We start from the raw sequence: 20,020 nt of genomic DNA, 5'->3' as shown, positions 1-20,020 counted from the left end.
CGGATGGGATACTCAAGAGCCAATGGAAGCCCAGTAGAAGCCTATCACTACCACAACCACTAAACTAGGTACCCAGCAATCTTTTGAATGCGGTATCTCATTGGTAAAAGTGTTAAAATTGTGTTGTCAAGTAGTTCGAGTGAGTGAGAGACCCAAATACCATCAAAAAGGTGCATTATTCTATTCGCCAGGACTTGGTGGGGCACCTTAGTTGGGAAAGGGATAATCTGGTTCGCAGACTCTGTGGCTCTCTTGAGTCATTTGTAGAAGTAACAGATGAGCTTAGCACTCACTGTTGGCAGCCTGTTGCCAGGTTCCGATGATTGTGGGTTGGCGTGCTTTTGCTTATCAATGAACAGTGCATGCTGTACATCATTTAAATAGTGTCTTAATTGTGTGTCAAATATCGTTGGAAAACTAAATTTCATATTTTTATTATAATAGAGGACATTTTTATCGGACTTAAACATGAATGAAATGCACTAGATCACGAATAAATGTAATGATTGTTTTAGACATGAAGTTCACTTTACTTCGCAGATGGTATATTGCTGTGTTCCTCATAAAAATGATTCCGGCACTACTTCTAATATCGCTGTACTTCACTTCGCCCGTGAGCCGGGTATGTATAGCAGCGTTTGAAAGAAGAAAACCAGGGTCTCTTTTGCGCCTTACATGAATGTATATGTATTTACAAGTTGAAACGTTTTTTGTATGAATGTGGATGAATGTATACGCCACTGCGGGCATAGATTTCCATGGATGTGTTGATTTTGCATGTGTTTTTGTTCCCTTTTACAGGTGGTGACGTAACACCCCCCGCAACACGCCCTTGCGGTTGCTTGCGGGGTATTATGTTGATGTAGATGTAGACAGAGGTGAGGGATGGGGACGAGGCTGTCCCAGTGCTCACATTGTTGAAGATAAAAATCAAGCCCGCAGATTGAGTTATGCGAGCTTATGCTGGGCTATTACAAGAGGAAGTCTGAAAACGTCATCCTCACCCTCACCGCATTAACATGCTGAAGAATGTAATATGAGATACATAAAATGTAGAAAAGCAGGGAAATATCGAGGATGATATGCATGATGCAAATAAAATAGCGCCAAGTACGCGGTAGGAACAGAGGTGGACAGACAATCAATATTGAAGCTTGAAGAACTATTACAAATATATCCTCTGATTGACTGTGTATAACGGCGATACATGTGACAAGTGGATCGTATATATTCCAGAATTAGGCACTGATGATCCGACTTTTTTTTTGACCCATCTTTTCATCTTTCACCTTAATCTCGACCCAAATACAGATAAAAGCTAAATAAAATCGAATGACACCATACACCCATTACCTCTCGAACTAACGATATCCTAAGCAACTAGATAGATATGTTAAAAATGAAATACTACATTGTAAAAAACTTAAATTCTGGCTAAATGAAACTCTTTCTTAAAAAACGATATTCTAAAACCTATCTTCTGGAGATATAGTTTAATGGCAAGCAGATCACATTTGAAACAATACGCTGAACTCTCAATGTGAGATGGCGCAAATTCTTTCCTAAACACAATTACAGGAGCATCAAAAATGCATTTACAAACATTTTTCCGTTTTAAAAAATTAAGAAGGTATGCTTTTATTGAGGAAACAATTTCTTCGCACAATCCTTAGCCTCTGTTTTCAATCCGTTGGCAGAACACTTTCACAGCTCTCTGCGAGGGAACTCTCTCTCCCCTCGGAGGCCCCGATTTGAGTCGTCTCTTTCCCCTCCATTATTCAGCGGAATGAAGCCGTAGGAAGTCAAGGGAGGGCCAAATGGTTTCATGAAACGTTCGAGGAGCGCGGCGGCGAAACTCGGCTCCTTTCGTGCTGGAGACTATCACCATCCGTCGAGTGTGCGGATATCCGGGGGAGGAGGTCAGCTGGAAACAGTTTCATTTCGTCCCAAATCCCATTGGCCAACGGACTAGCGGCCGACGTGCGATCCCAAGAAATGAAGGAAAAACGTCCGGAGGAGTATACAAGACGGCTGAAAATGAAAGTATTCGGATCTCAATAGTTCGCGGATAGCACTGTAGAAATTTTATTGCTCAATTTACGCGAAAAAAATTCAGGTACGAAGCGTTAACACGACCATTTCGACAAATTGCCTACGTTAAATCATTGTAACTGCTCTTAATAACAGTAATGAATTTAGGAGAACGTCAAAAAAAATAATTCCATTCTCGGCTAGGTTTTAATCAAACTGAAACAATTCATATCGAATAGACCTGTTCCCGCTAAACTCTTCCAATTATCAAATTAATTTATTAATAAAATTAATCATTCGTGAATGTAAAATATTGATGAAAAATGAATAGCGAAATAAGTAAATACAGGTGTATTTCTCCCTGTGTCTTCATTTAAAATAAATAAGCACTTTTTGTCAATGGGAAACTTCCAATTTTTAGAGAGAAAGTTAAATAAACTTTAGAGTATTCATTGAAGCCCTCTAAATTTTAATCAGTTAATTGCCCTCTTCCATGGATGATGTTTTGCATCAGATTTTTTTTCTTCATATGCTACTATTTTCATGCATCAGGTGCTAAATGAATAATATTTCAATTATTTATTATTTTTCCAACATTATGCTTATCTGTTCATGAATGCATTTTCTCATGGAATCGGTAAGTGCAGTGAGCCTACAATAATTTCAGAATACAATCGATAGTTTAATTTATCCAGAATTTTCAAACACGGCTGACCTTCTGTTGAGACCACTGATAATACCGTATATTTGTGGTGTAATTGTGGAATACGATCAGAATCTCTTTCATGTACCGTTCTTTATATAGCAATTTCCTTACTAAACAGGAAACCTGTAAAACACCTTTTTATGACTGAACAGGCCTAGTGATTCACGCATCATATGGCTAAGTTTTTAGGGAGCGTGGTAACTTAGCAATTATTATCACATTTTTGCAGTCCCTACAATACAAACTATCCATATGTCAGTACCTTTATCAAATTCTATCGAATTTCTATTATATCAATTTTAACTGGCGTATAATGCATTTTAATTTTCGAAATATGCAGAAGTTACATGTTTCCTCAATACCAATGCAATAGAATGGCCAATGTAATATCAAATTATGTAGGATGGAAATGAACACTTTCGGCTTGTACTTCATTACAATTCTGGTATCTTAATTTCCCTTTTCATTTTTTATTTAATTCTGCAAATTTTATAACATTAAACTTCATATGATTTTACAAATATATTCGAGCTTTTCGAGGTTTTATTCATCAAAGGAAGGAAACAAAAAAATATTCAATGAAAGCAAACTGCCAGACATATGGTGAAGTGACAGCCACCATATTCATTTAAATATAATCCATAAATGTTATCAATAAAGGAATGCGTTTAGGATTTAAGCGTTAATTATTATTAATTAAGGGAGAAATCATATAAAGTATTGAGTGGATCATCTGGTAATTAAGTTTTAAAATGAAAGTCGTTACCTCATGAGAAATATTTTTCAAAGTAAAACTATACATAAAGGATTAAATGATCTGGAAGGCCTAAGAAACTTTCTTCGATCAAAATTAATAATGCGGTAAATAATTGGAGAGAATATGAATAACCACTGAATCCAGTGTCAGTTGGGATTAGCAGTCATAGTAAAATGACCAGAAAATGAGAGCAACCATCTATTACTGAATGTGTATACTAATATTAGATAGGTAGGAAAGCAAAAAATTTACTCTACCGAAAGAAAATAAAAAAGATAATTTGCCTGTGGTTGAACCTTTACTTATGTTTCACCAAAGATATTTTGAGCATTGTCCCTAATAGCTAGTAGCTATGTTAAAATATTTGTGCAGCGGCTGATTGACATTAGTCAGGATGAATAGCTTTCGACAGGATGTTGTTCAATCATTCAGGGAATAACCGGTAAGCTCACTCAATGCTTCAGAGCCGTTCCACAATTAATAATGACGTTTCCACTGATACCGCAATGATACAAGAAGGGCAAATAATCAATGAATAATGGGGAACTCCTTTGAAACTTCCATTGTTTTGAACCGGCGAGTTGTATTAATGTGCACTCTAGTTAAAGAAGAATTATTTAAGAATAATGCACGTAATATCATGAACCCCTTTGAATAGCCCAGAAACCTTTATGCTCAATGTTTAAGTAAATTTCGAGATGTAGAATACGCGTTCTCAGGCGAAATTAGTATTTCAGAAGCAGTACATCAAGTTGCTAAATGAATCGTGGCATTTCAAACGTGAACTATCCATCTAAGTCGATTTCCAGAGTTAGTATCCTGAAATGGTGATTTGCCGAGAGTTAAAAAGAAACTCATAGTTAAGCGAATAAATTATTAAATTACGAGTTGAATTCAAAATAAAAATTTCTATTATTCAAACTATTCTAGTTTATAGAAAATATAAATTGCAAGCATGCTTGATGCGCAATATAATTATCTTTGATGGGATCGAGATGGTGCGGTGGCTATTGTACTGGCTTCCCACCCTTAGGGCCCGGGTTCAAATCCCGGCGGCTTCGAATATTTTAAGTGGTGTCCCGATTCCTACTTAAGATGCTTTAAGGAGGCCACTTGGAATGAGTACGCCGTTCGTCGGATGGGGCGTTAAGTTGCGGACCCCTTGCCGCCTTTCTTTAAGAGTAGGCTATATCAGACGCCAGGTTTCTCTCCACCCTTCATCCTTTCCTGTCCATCCCTAATGGCGTAAATTACCTCAGCTGTCGGTCACCTCCCCTAAGTACTACTACTACTTATTATCTTTGAAATCAAAAATGTCTTTAATTTCGTAGTAAATCCAATTGACATCGTTTGAGGCGTTGAAGGTACTGGGAGGGCGCAGTTTAATTTTCTATACTTGGATAAAAAAATTTAACACCAAGAATAATTACTATTTTCAATTTTGGTATATTAAAATTTATTATTTCAAGAACTTTAGGACACCTGTTCACTAATCCTTAATGATGAAAACGGCAATTAGGGTGCGCGACGCCAGAAAAGAATAAAGAATCGGTCGGGGCCCGTACCTTGCCCTCCTAAAAAAAAATAAGCTAGATCATTCTTTGTAAACTTATCGATAAAAATGTTTGAACTGTCCTATATCGATCATTGGAAAATACTCTAATTGCAGTGAATTATAATTATTTTAGAGAACTACCGCATCAACAAGAAAAGAGTCTATGTTATTTCTTCGTTACAATATAAATCCTAAGATGTGTTTCCATGAGTTATCGCAGAGCCACTTTTCCAGCGAAAATCCATTTCCATGCGACTTACGTATTTAGATTCAAGAAATACATTTAGAATATTTACAAATAACTAATTTTTCTTGATTAGAGCGACTGTCAAGAAAGACTAAGCAAATGACTTTCATTGTAGTGCTGAGTTGGCTGCGTTGGGATCCCCTTTCTTCGGGAATTAGGCACTGGATAGAGACGACGTCATCCACGTTTTCAATTAAGGCGAGAAAACACGATAAATCGACCCGTCCGATCTCTAATAAATGAGGGAGTGAGAGGAGAGTAGGGTGGCCGCCGTTGCCGAAGCCCAGAAACCGCGGTGCATCTGGAAGCTCTCCAGGAACATTAATCCCCGAAACCATTTTAGAATAGACGAGAAACTGGGAGGATCCACGACTATGGCCGAATCATTTTGAGAGGGGGTTTAAGAAGTAAGAAGCAATGAAGGATGTGGGGCCGCGGTTTAAGGGCACCATGAGCCCTGAACATCCCTTTACCCCAGAGTCAGAAGGTCATGCTCCCTCCCCCTAATTTCTTATTGCTCCCCACAAATCCCTCCACCCTATAAACACATCGTTTTCTCGATCCAGCCGACCTAATACAATCGTTATCGCACCAAGTTTATGGCCCGAATGACGCCTGCAAACGTGAAATAGTAGACCCCGAATCACATACCGAGCACACTTGCAGGGAAGCACACCGGATATATCGTCTATTTAAATTCCTATCTCTTTAGTGGATTTTGCATGAAATTTTAGCATACGAAAAGTATGAAATCGTACACTAAGTAAATACATCACGCCCCAATTCCATCAATCCTAAAAAACAAGATGAGTCTCCCATAAGCGAGTAATAATCCCAACGACACAGGCACGTGGAAAACCTTTCATAATGACCATTGGTTAATCGGTTCCCTGCTGTCTATCGATAATACAACCAAAATCTTATTAATTCACCAAAAATTAATACTTAACTCTCATATCCTCTGTCAATTCTGGAGTATTCGATCCGAGACCTAAACATCTAAATGACTTACAATGCAAATGCTACCTTATGGTACAAATCTCAGAGGGTACCAAAAATCAGGTAACCGCAGGTTACTTGCATTTCAGATTTTTCCATCCCAACCGCAGTTTCGATAAATTCCTTTCCCAACCTGCTGTTCTTATGAACTTTCGAAAAAAAATATCGGCGACAATGTACACTTCGCTCTTAATTTGTTAATGTTAATATCAATTGAAACTAAACCCGGCAATCGATAGTGAGGTTTATTGCTGATTCGCAGAAGGAGGGGTCGAGACCTCGGCAGAGATTACGAAGGGAGAGAAAGAGAGGCGACGGTAGAGCAGATATCGACTCGTCGTCACTCTAATCGCGACTTAGCAGAGGAGGAAGAAACGGTGCGGAAGCTGGAGAAATATGGACCCGAAGGAAAGAGGGAACGTGATCAGCGTTGCAAACTGAGATCCGGAGCTGGATGAAACCCCTGGATATGCTATAGAGAAGAGCTCTCCAACACGTGAATGGACCCCAAGTTCGCAGCCCTTCCTCATCAGCTGAGAATATTTCCAAGAAATATAAAGCACATGGTGAGTACTCCGTGTGTCATGTTTTAACTTACGCAGACGGTGAGTTTCTCAACGAAGTGTAATCATATAAGATGGCATATAAATTCCAACTTCAATTTCCAGAAGTGATGAACTGAATAGTGCATGACACTGAACGAAATAGTCCTACACAATGAACTCTATTCGTGGGAAGGGTAGGAAAGGAAACTTTACTCTTCCACGCAAGGATTTAATACTTCACACCACCATAGCCTCGATGCTGTTCATCATTATCAGGTGACATACATGAAAAAAATTTCAACTTATATGGCCTGGCTAAGATGGGAGGAATGTTGGGGGAGTAAGGGAGAGGGGGTAAGTTGAGTACTGGTGCAGCAAGCTATTAGTTGGCTTGGGGAGGGGGAGGGTATGTATTCGAAGGTTTCTGGATAAAATTTGTGGAAGTTCATGTTCATTAAATGAAGAACACAATGTAAAACTCCACCGTTCTTATAAATAGCAGCGAAAAAAAAACATATTGTGTTCTACATTTAATTAGGAGGTTGTTTGTTTGGAATGGTTTAACCATGATTAAGAGACGGTCGATGGTCATCAAAAAGACTAGAGATGTTATTTCTCATCAGAAAGTCAATAGATCATAGGAAATGTGACAGATCTCAATTCACCAAACACCTCTTGGAAAAGAATCATGCCAGTAACTTCACAACGGGCATTCTTCACTCAGAAAAGAAAGGACGCAGGTTGAATACTTTGGAGGAGTTGAAAATTGGGCAATCCCTTCAGTCAGACAGATATGAGGTGGTCAACGAAGCAATATACATCTCCCGTTCCCTCCTCAAGAGGAAGACTCTTTCCCCACCAACCCCACTCCCACCAAAGTAATGATTACCATCGACCGTCCATTAATGAGGGTCAAACCATGTTAAACACCCCCCCACTCTTTTCTCCATTCTTTTTCGACTTTTCCTACATTGGATAGAAGTGATTCTATGATTCTTAAAGAATGGTTAAGAAATAAACAATAACACATGGAAAAGTAGAATGCACATGACTACAAATTCTTATTTTTACATCTTGCCCCTGGACCTTTTCCTCAAGAGGCACTCTTACACGTTGAAGGTCGCATTAAAAGAAACGGGGCAGTAACCTATTAACTCTCTCTCCCTTTCACTATGGTGGAGAGTGTGAAAGCTAGTGAATATTGCACGATGCGGGTTGGATATCGTGTTGGAAGTGGTTATTGTGCAGATAGGTGAGGGCACAAGAGATATAAGAGAAGATATTAGACACTCACCACAGCCCGGAGGCAATTAACGTCCCCATCAAATTACACTCCTCTTAAGTTGATAAATGTATTTCTGCATCGTTGAAATGTGTATTCAAAGAATGTCGGAACGCTCATTTGAACATAGATACTGTAGATACTATTGAAATAGGTTCCCTCCATTTGCTCTGTTGAAATATTTTCGGTCATCGTGTGACTATTTCATTTCCCATAAATTCAACATTTGAAATATTTTATTAGCAAGTGAATACGAACCATTTTCTCCAAACCTTTAGGATAATACTTGATTTAAACAAAGAGAGAAATTAAAAAAATGCATTTTGAAGGTGTAGCAAGAGTAAAAAGGAGGAGACCAAGAAAAACTGAATAAAATGATGAGGATGGAGTACGTTGAGGAATAGACTTGTGGAAAAGTAAAAGCGGTGGAGGTAATTCATCTAAAGTAAACACTAAAATTATTAATAATCTTTGGATTACAGAAGAAATGATAAGGAGGTTGGAAGAGAGAAGGAAATGGAAGAACGTTAATTTGGAGGTGAAGAGAAAATTGTACAGTAATATAAATAATTTAATTAAGACGAGTAACCAATAGGCCCGAGGAAACGTTGAAAATGCGTTCCCATGGAGAATCCTTAGGGACCGAAAAGTTTATAGACTACATAAGAAAGTGACAGAATAATCAGGACGTAGAATATAAAAACAGCGACAACCATAAATGAAAGGACAAAAACATTATTTATAGAATGGGGAGATGTTTAATGAATATACATTAAAGAAGTTGAAACTTTTTGGTAAGCTAGGGCTACCCATCTTTGCAGTATAAAGGAAAAACGATGGCGAGATCAAAGGGAAGCGTGCAAATCGTCGCGGAAAAGGAAACTAAGCCATAATTTCACAGGTACAGAAAAATTACCTCTTGCACAGTTACTGAGATATTTTGAAAAATGGGTAAAAAGAGATTTTTGGATTATTATTTAGTTTTTGTGGCGAAGAAAGTTGAACAGACAAAATCCATTGGGTAAATTTTCATTTAGAATCCGAAAAGGAGTAATGTGCCAGTACGTGAGTATCATAAGACCACAAGTTCATTTCATATGCGTTATATATAGTAGTGAAAATTGAAAACAGAAGGTCACAATAGAGTGAGTGAGAAAAAGAATGACCTAAGCGAAGATCGTGCAAATCGGGAAGAATGCTCCCCCGTGACTGTTAATTGTTTGGCACTAAACTTACACACATGCTAAAGAAGGGATTAAATGTTGTGGGCTGATTGCCAAGGAACATTAACCCCTCCGCAGGAATCAAAACATACGGGGAGTACCCTCATAGGTTGGCAACACACAAAAATACTCTCAGTATGCCATGCATGGCTATTTACGAGAAAATAAATTTTCGCTAGGGACAGCCGCGCATCATGATCACACCCATTTCCTCGGTCTTGTTCGTTAGGACGGCATACACTTCAGACCTACGACACAATCGGAATTTTATGATTTGGAGGTGTGTAGTAAATTTCCTGGAGTTTTATTCGGAGCACTTAATCGTTACTGGAAATACGAAAGTATGGAGAGCGGTTAAAAATGCTTGCGCATTACGGAGACGGAAGTGTGACTGCTACCTTGAAGACTTTCAACGGTTTGGACACACAATTGAATGTCTTATTTAATATAAAAAATACATAACAAATAATAACAAATTTCTACAGTATTCATACATACGTTTGCGTCTGTATAATATTTTACAATATGCAGAGTTACTCAAGGAATTATTGTTAATCATTAAACTTTCATCACTAAAAAAAATAATCCCATCCCCTGAAGGGTAATATATGTCATATTTTGTCAAATTATACATTGTTAGACCTAACATTGGCCTTCCAAATTAGACTACGTATATTTTAAATACATTCTTGCTAAGACATAACAGTTTCAGGCTTAACTTTGTGGAATACCCTCAACAGTCTTGCTGGCTAAATTTAACTAGACTTAACGGATAGATAACGCCTATGCGAAAGGCTTCTTATTTCTCGAGGCTTTCCAAATTTATTTTCGCCTCATTCTACGTGTAGGCACTGAGGAACTTCTGGGCACGAAGGTCATTGCAAGAGGGACGGTAAACAAAGTAAGGTAAAGATGAAGAGTCCAAGGGAACGAGACTTGAACTAGCGGTGGAGAGAGAGAACTAGCGAGACGGATGAGATGGAGCGGTAAAGGAGATGACGGGGGGAGATCATAAATTTCCCGTTTCGATGCGCAAGAGTGTTCGTTCTGTGGATTTATCCCATCCAACCCAGGCGGCCACCCACCGCAGTTAGGCCCAGCCAGGCCCAGCGACGGGCGGGAGGGCAGCACCCGAAGTCGGCAGGGGAAGGCGGCCGAGAGAGGATTATTCGCCCTTCACTCTCCAAAGGGGGCGGGGGGAAAGAGTGTCACGTGGTATTGGTCAAAGACGGGATGAGAATATCTATTGGTTGGTGGACCCAGGAGCCCTTCCTAACCCGCGCGGGTAGAACTGATGGAAAAGTGGTGGCCGGGATAGGAAGTGGTGAAATTCGAGCGGGGACGGTGTTCCCCTCAAACAGACAGCCAATTGATCATCACGGGAGATTGCATGCCAGTGGCATCGATTACTAATTTGGACGCACCTCTAATGATTTATAATACCACGCTTGGGACTCACCTAGTGCTCTATTACTGGACGGAACTAGGTTCAATACTCTCAGATTAGTCTGGGATCACGATTCTTGGCTGAAAAATAAAATACGTAGATTTCTTATAAATGCCTCAGACAATTCTCCTTTAAAGTTTAAGACTTTTCAATCGGATAGCTATTTTAACTTCCATCAAAATATTATAACCTTTTTTGATATTCTCTAAAGTATAAATATTAAATGAGTATGGTGTGCGTAAGAAATGCGTAGAGCATGACATTTTTAGAAATTATGCTCCACGTTATAAGATATAAGGACCAAAGAAATCATTAAGTAGCGTTGATATTCGTTTTGAAAATTTAAAATGGAATATCTGCAGCATAAAAGAGCATCCTATTGAAAAGTAATATTCATACCTATTTTTGGAAAAGGAATATAAGTCTACAAATATAAGATAGCTTAAAGTTCCAATTAAAGTAATTGATTTACTTAAAAGTATATTCCAAGCGAAAAATACTTAAATTAATTACTTTATTACTCAAGAAAATTAATTACTTTATTGCAAAAGTCTTGGAAAAATCTGAAATTTAGCGGTGTTTTCATAAAATAGGGAGAAAGCTTCACCATTAACGCGCATCTAAAGAGATGTTTTTACTATTTACATAACCATGGAGGCGGTCTCTGTATGATGTTGCTGGAACTTCCAAAATAAATACACCTGTGTGAATTTTAGGAAAAGAAATGTTTGGGGAACCACTATCGCTGGATAGCGAACTGGCTACGATATGCGCGAATTTCACTACATGGCGCTACACACGAGGTAAAATCTTCCCTTACTTGCCAAAAAAACCTTCAAGTTCATAGTTGCGCCCGTAAAAGATATCAAAGATATATAAAAAAGACTTAAAAGAGAACTTGTTCGAATGAATACCATTATTGGCATTCAAATTTTTCATTTGTATTCATATTATGCCAGCTCCACTTTCACGAACAAATGAACCCGGCAGCATTAACTCACTCATCAAATTTTCATCTGAATACCATAAACTTTATTTCTATTATTTTTTGTTTTTTTATTAACTTTCCTCTAGAATCCCTTTATTTTATTGACATACGTATATCATCAAATTGGATATTTATAGACCTTTTGTGCATTGAATTTAATAGGAGTGAAAAAATTATTGCTTTAAGTGCAGGCTAAAATCAAGGATTTAAATAGAAATTATAGTATACATGCACATGGTAGGAGATGCATACTGAAGCCAATGGGCTTTACCCATCGTCAAATGACAATACTGACCAAATAAAATTATCTTTTTCTCTCAGAACGTGACGAAAGATCGATTTCACCCTTTCATTTTGTAATGAACGACCTTAAAAATGAAAAGATTCCCCGGTTAAAGCATTTAGATGATTACTTGGTCAGCCTTCTTCAATATGTGAATGGTTGATGAGGTTTCGCTCATCAGTATTCATTTTGGTACAACATTATTCTGCGTATTTCTCAGTCGTGCTGAAAAAGAAAGAAAACAATGTGCAATAAAGCATTATATATATATATATATATATATATACATATATATACATGTATATATATATACATATACATACATATGTGTGTGTGTGTGTGGGTCGCGCTAGTCCAGGGGGTAGAGCGTTAGACTGACCGGAGGGTCCCGGGTTCGATTCCCGGGCAAGGCACTCAAGGCACTCTGGGCACCTGCAGCTCCACCCAAGCTATGTGATTTTTCGAGATTTTTCGAGTCAGGTCTTCCTGGGAAACCATAACCGGCACAGGGAAAGGAACTGGCCCCCCTACCCTGATTTGTGAATTTCACACGTCAGGATAAGGGGGGTGAACTCTATATATATATATATATATATATATATATATATACTACCTTGATCAAAAATTTCCCGGAATTTATTCAGAAAATTAAAAATACAAGTTTATTCATCTAAATCTATATTGTCCCCTTCAAAGTAATCCCCATCGACTGCAACACACTTATACCAGCGCTTGATCCAATCCTCGAAACATTTTTTATATTCGGTTTTCGGTATGTCCATCAGTGCTTCCTGCGATTTTTCCATTACTTCCTCTCGGCTGCTAAAACGCGTTCCCCGTAATGGTTTTTTAACTCGATTGAACAGAAAGAAGTCACAGGGAGCCAAATCAGGTGAACTCGGTGGCTGTTGGATGGTATTTGTTGCATTTTTCGTCAAAAAATTACGAATAATGATAGCACTGTGCGACGGTGCGTTATCATGGTGCAAAATCCACGAGTTTTCTGCCCACATGTCTGGTCTCTTTCGGCGAATTGCTTCACGCAAACGTCTCATAACGCCCAAATAATACTCTTTGTTTACTGTCTGGCCTTCTGGCAAAAATTCATGATGCACTACACCGTTGTAATCCATGAAAACCGTCAGCATTGCCTTCTTTTTTGACTGAAAACGACGTGGTTTTTTTGGTCTCGGCTCATTTGGTGAACGCCATTCACTTGCCTGTCTGGATTGCGTGTCGTACTCATAAACCCACGTCTCGTCTCCAGTAATGATCCTTTTGATGAATGTGGGATCGGATTCAGCCTCGCAAATCATGTCTTTTGCGACGTCAACACGGTCTCTTTTTTGCATGAAATTGAGGTACTTTGCTGCTACACGACGGAAACCCAAATCATTAACCACAATGTCTTGGGCGGATCCATAGGCAATGTTCAAGTCCTCCGCTATTTCTCTGATGGTTAATTTGCGGTTATTGACCAACATTTCTTTTACTTTATCAATTTTTTCACCGACTTTCGATGTCGATGGTCTGCCACTGCGTTCATCATCTTCGATTCACTCACGACCACTTCTGAACCGCTCGTGCCACTGGTAAACGACCGTTTTTTTTAGAGAATCGTTGCCGAAACACTTTTCCAACATTTCCAACGTCCGTGCGCCACTAAATCCGTTTTTTACGCAAAATTTAATACAAGTTCGTTGTTGCAAATTTAAATCCATTTCTGAAATTGTAAAAAATCGCCAACACACACAGAGATAGATGTACTCTTGGCTACGTAACTTTTGCAAATGTCAAGTTATGACACTAAGATTTAAAGGGAATATCAACAACAGATGTACCAATTTAACAAAAAAAACAGAACTCAAATCGGAACGATGGGAGCGCCACACGGTGGTTATTCCGGGAACTTTTTGATCAAGGTAGTATATATATATATATATATATATATATATATATACACCCAATCTCAAAAGAGTACATCATTACTTCCCTTTATATTTTTTTATTCTTAGTGTACTGAAAATTCATTAAACAAGAGACTCGTATGGAGAAACCATGATTTGGCAATTTTACCAATGAATAATTTAAGAGCCGTGGGAGAAAATAAATGAATATCTTCCTATTCAGTGAAGTTCAATTTTAAATTCCCACATCTCATTTGTGTATTAGGTGAAACAAGCAGCTGAAGGCTCCTGAGTCATCAGCGAGGGAGGATTCAATTTCCTCATGCATGAAGCGCCGTAATTCATAAGAGACCTTGTTTGTCTTCCCTTGGAATGTTTTTGCCCGCAATTCCAAACCTTTTTCTGCTTCCCTCTCTCCCTCTGAAAAAATTCCTCCATCTCATTAATTCGATTCAGATTCAATGCCAAGCGAGTTCAATGTTGATTCAATGGCATTCTCTTCAGGGGGACACGCACCATAATGTGCTTCCAACGCTACCCATCCCGGCTTTTCCGAACGCACTCCCGACACCTCGTAGACGCGCGACTATGTCTTCCCCAGGCAAAGAAGGATCGCCGCGTCTTTCCTAATCTAGAAGACATGCGCCCGTGGGAGTCACCGTCTCCTTCATCATCTCCACGATCCCCCCCACCCTGAGTTTCCCAATTCACTCATCCTATCAGTATCCCCTGGTGACGCAAAGCCGAAACCTTCCTCCTTTACCCTTTCTCCACTCCCCCTCTTCTTTTATACCCATCCGACATGTTCTCAAGGTTACTCCAGGTGGATCAACCCTAAGTAAACAACCGGAGAAAGGGAAGGTTAATCCGACGGGGGAACAAATCTTTAGAAATCGTTTATGAAAGACGGAGAAAGATGGAATAAGTGTATTCCAAATCTAACCGAAGCTCAACAAGATTTGCTGTCATCCTCGTCTCATGAATTATGCCAGGATTACCCATGGAAACAGTATACCTTGGAAATTTCTTAAAAATAGCTAAAAAAAAGTCGAGTATGGTAGCAGATCATCATTTCTCCGAAAGTAACCTGAATTTAGTGTCCACGGGCGCTCTTTTCTCTCTCTTCCTCTCTCTCTTTATTTAAAATAGTTTAAATAATAACTTTTCTACACACTGAAAAAACCCTTGATCAGGCATTTTCATTTATATTTTGGAAATAAGCGCTTCTAATTTGTATTTATATGGCCCCACTGTTGGTACCCATTTATGCCTACTTCTCTTCTCAAACACTATGACAACTATTTTATAATATGTATTAATCGTTAAATATGTGTATGAGTCTATTTTATGTTTATATGAATTTGCTGAAAAATATAATTCTGAGACGATGATATATGACCATGACACTAAATTTAAAAACAACTCCAGCATAATAATAGCCATCGTATAGAAAATAATATTTTCAGCCTCTTGATTTCTTCAAAAAAGTATTGCCTCAATATATCAGAGAATGCCACAGAAATAAAACCTTAAGTTAGTTTTTACATAGCAGGTTAGACATCTTCAGTAGCGAAGCCCTATTTTTGTAAAAATTATATCCAGGTTTACGAGGCACGGTACCGATCCCTGTACTACTATTCAAATGTTGGTTATGGTGACCAGAAAAGGCTGCATATTTAGTGGAATAGGCCAAACAAATCGCCTTGGAACGGGTACCAGGGTCATACGGTCAAATAGCTAATAGCTCAGGACCTTTATTTGATAAATACCTCTCACAGCTTTTTTCTAATCAGTCTTCGGCCGCGAAATTCTATGACAATATGCAATTAAATATGTTAATTTAACTGCATATTTTTTTTAGTTTTGAATTTAGTCAATTAGAACGAAGAGGCACAAAGATATACAACATATGTACGTATTTAAGCTCTTCCGGGTGAAGCGACATAGAGATTACTGGAGTTTTTTAGTCTTCTGTCCTCTCGTCCCTTTATGCTGAGAGAGTAGAAAGAGATGCTTTAACGGAGGCACATTCAAGCTGAAGACATCATTTCAAGTTTCCATGCCATCCCTCGAGTCCAAAATATTATTCCTAAGCGCGCACATAAATGTCTGACGCTGAGGTGACACACGTAGTTGGGTCGGCACGTACCGGAGTGATAAATGCACAGAAGACACTTGGAAACGGATCTCGAATTACAGCGGAGCGACGCCACATCGAGCCAGGATTGTGCCTTTTCATGTGGAATAGACGTGTCCGTCGCGGGAAAGAGGTTAAGATGATAAGATACAAGAGAGACTGAGATGGCTAATACAGCAAACACTTTTCTTTGCTTGGATTTCACTTCATTCTCTTGTGCCTTTTCATGTGGAATAGACGTGTCCGTCGCGGGAAAGAGGTTAAGATGATAAGATACAAGAGAGACTGAGATGGCTAATACAGCAAACACTTTTCTTTGCTTGGATTTCACTTCATTCTCTTTTAAATATTTATGAGAGTGCCTTGGCAGTCATCCAACGGAAGTGATACTTCATAATTGAATAAATGAAGCAAAAAGTTTGAAAGTCTGATTAAGAAAAATCGAAGCGAAGTAGAGGAACATAATTGATACATTTTTTGGATGTCAGGGTTGAAGTTATAGCTACATCTTAATGATTATCGACATAATTTTCGCACGAGATCTAATTCAGACCTTAAAAAAAAGGAACTCAGGGTTTTCAAACGATAGGATGTTCACATTCGGAAAAATCAGTTGGAGGAAGAGGAAGAATGGGGATAAAAGTGGTGAGGGCGACACACAGTTAAGTTAAAAATATATGGATGCATGGTATATGATGGGACTATGTCATATTGAATAATGCGCGCGTAAGATGGGAGGAGTGAGGACGTACTTTTGGGCGAAGGGTGATTAAACAAAGAATACGCGAAGAAGAATTTAAATCTGGAATAAATCGGGTTTAGGCTGAAAGTAGTCTACACGACATGTCCCAGTTGCTCAGGCCGTGCAAGACCTACCACCCCTAAATGCGTACACCAAGCATGACAACGATGGTATACGCATATGTATAAGTACGTTATGATTATGAACGTACGCCCACATGTACTCACAAATAAAACATAGACACGCATTAAATGTCTTATAGTTACACACGGTAACCCCATTAATATATTCCAATCAGGAACAATATGTGTAAATCTGAGTGCATCTCTAAATCACACAGGTAGATATTATATTCAATGAGTTAGCAAAAACACGACGTGTTGTAGTGCAGTTTCGTGACAACTAAATCAAGTATTTTGAGGTAATGTCCACACACGTTTTGAGAAATGATCTTTCCAAAGAAAGAAAACTTTCGATGTACCAAATTGACACCCAGAATCATACTCTTCTATATTTCATCCATTTTTCATATTGATTGTTAGCTTAATTAAAGCTGAAAATGAGGTAGCGCTAGTAAATAATATTAACTGACTAAAATCACTAAAAATTCATTTGCTTCTAAAAGTAACGACCATATATTTTTTATCCAAATAAATAACTTGGAGGGAAGTAAATTGTTTGGGGTTTCACTCGACCTTTCGAAGTCTGCCTAGAGAAAATACTCGTAGCTCTTCGGGTGATCCAAACACACTAACTTTTCAATATATGGACTATTGTGTGATTTAAGCGATCCCAGAATATTTATTGGGGAACTTTAGGCAAACACTAGAAGAGTACTTAACCGTTTGACAGTGCTCAGCCAAGATATCACAATAAATCGATTAAGCACTGAATTCAAAACGACTTGAGTGAAGCAAAATATTTTTAAAAAACCTTCAATGACAACACTCTGTGTTCATGTCGATTTCTCCTTTCAGTTATTTCTGACAAATGAAGCATGAAATACTTACCATAATTGGCACACGTACGGCTACATGACGCGTCCGAAGCTTCCAAACTGCTGATAATTTATAAGAAACCGTACCTGAAAAGAAAAATAAGGTTGTTAAACAGTTGGTACGAACTAGGAGGCAGGTCAAGGCGGTTATAGGGAAAACGCGAAAAAAATATTTAAGTTCAATTATAGTCATAACTTGTTCTGTATAATTGTGACGCAACTATGGACTGCTGCAAAAGCAATAATTTTTGTATTGTGAGGAGCCGAGATTGCATAGTCTGAATAGGGTGACTTCCGATCTATTTCCTCATTTGCCAACTTTGAGGTTGCCTAAAGATTCAATAAATGCAGAGAGGTTGGACGAACACGAATTGAATTTTAAATGAAAACATTTCCGCAAAATTTTGGAGTTGGCGCAGTTCTTTACAATTTCAAATAGCCATACAAAGAAGAAGATTCGACTTTCAAGAATAGACCTGCATTTTGAAATATTTGCTCACACGCGATGACGCGAATTAATTTAAACGAGGAGGAAACTTACTGTCAAAACGTTCATTGGTGGAATTAATTCGAATAAGGAAGAATTATTCCAATGGGGTTGTACGTTATGGCTATTGCAGGATACATGCGTGATATGTAAAAGTGAGAAACCAAATGTAAACGCCGAGGGGTGAATTTATTAATTTATTTAACCTCTTCGTGGAGGCGAGATTTAGTCTTTATATTCCCTGCTTCCACCGAACCCATAAAAGTTACAATAAGGACAGTTACAAACATCCCCAAGGTGGAATTAAACCCACCGGGAGGGGAACGAACCAGCGACCTCTGGAATGGCAGGCGAAGACGTTATCCCGCCGCCACCGGGACCGGAAAATGAGAAAAATATTTTGGGGAAGAGAAACACAAATTGGAGCTTCACTGAAAATGAATAAAGGGAGAATCCACAAACAAATTTATCGAACAAAGAACCGTCTCATTTTTAGGAAACACTCAAGGGTTAAACTCAAACAGGGATCTAGAATCAGGGAATAAAACGCAATATAATAACTACATTTGTAGCTTGGGGGCAGGCTACTTATGGCCCAGTGGTTAGAGCACTTGGTAACCGACCAAAGGATCCAGGCTCAATTCCGGGTGACACCACCTAGACCCGTCATCTTTGCCCAAGCCGTTTGCTTTTCCGGGCACCGGATCTTTCTGGTAAGCCACAGGCGGCACAGGGCATCCAGGGGTTGAGTTCCTCGCTCGCCTTCCCAACCAATCTCATTTGCCATCAAACCAACCTCAGGGTTGATTACCGTAGTTTGGTATCCCGAGAGTGGAGAGGATGTGACACATATAACAACTTGGTTGAATGAAATAATGAAAAATAAATCAAGATTTAACAAATAAGTGAAGGGACCAGTAGTTACAGACGTAGAATGAAGAGGAGAGGTGTACATTAATATAAACCTAGGATTGAGTGAACATGATTAAGAGATTTTGAAAAATTACCCGAGAGCTCTCAAAGAGAGGAAAGCAATTTCGCTTTTGAGGACAAAAGGGACGAGCGAACGGCGGAGAGGGCCTTTATGGTGCGTAGAACGCGTGGCAACGATAATAGAGGGCGGTGGCAACGCTTGCTGGGGGTCGGGAGGTTATTGCTCATTCCTGGCGGTGAAGGACGAGCAAGGAAGGGGGTCGTCCTCGCTTGGTCCATATGCATAGTATATCCATCCCACTCCCAAATACGAGAGACCTCACGCCCGGCGGCCCGGCCCTCCTCCTCCCTGCCCCGTGAGCACACCCCTCCACGGCAACGGCGGGACAAGTGAGCATCGACCTCCGCAATGTCAACACCATCTTCCACCCTCTTTCCACCACTTCCTCCCGAAAAGAGTGCACCCCTCCGTTTCTATGCAAACAATCTGCCCTCCCGAACGCCCCCCTCGCCCTCCCGCGGCCCTCCTTCGGAAGCGTATCCAGGCGACGCGCTGAAGCTATGATAACGAGGGATGAGGAGACGAAGATAAACAGGCGAGGGTTCAGGAGCGGGAGGAAGCGGAATAGTTCATCCAGTAGAGAGACAAGATGTGTGCCGAGGAATACGAAATCAATGGAATGAAAATATCCAATGTAGATTGAAAAACTCGCTAATTGCTAATCACACATTAGAATTTGCGGCCAAACTCAAT

This window comes from Hetaerina americana, unplaced genomic scaffold (assembly GCF_022747635.1).
Source record: "Hetaerina americana unplaced genomic scaffold, ioHetAmer1.1.p SCAF_2, whole genome shotgun sequence".
NCBI lineage: Eukaryota > Metazoa > Arthropoda > Insecta > Odonata > Calopterygidae > Hetaerina > Hetaerina americana.
This window is presented reverse-complemented; position numbering follows the sequence as displayed.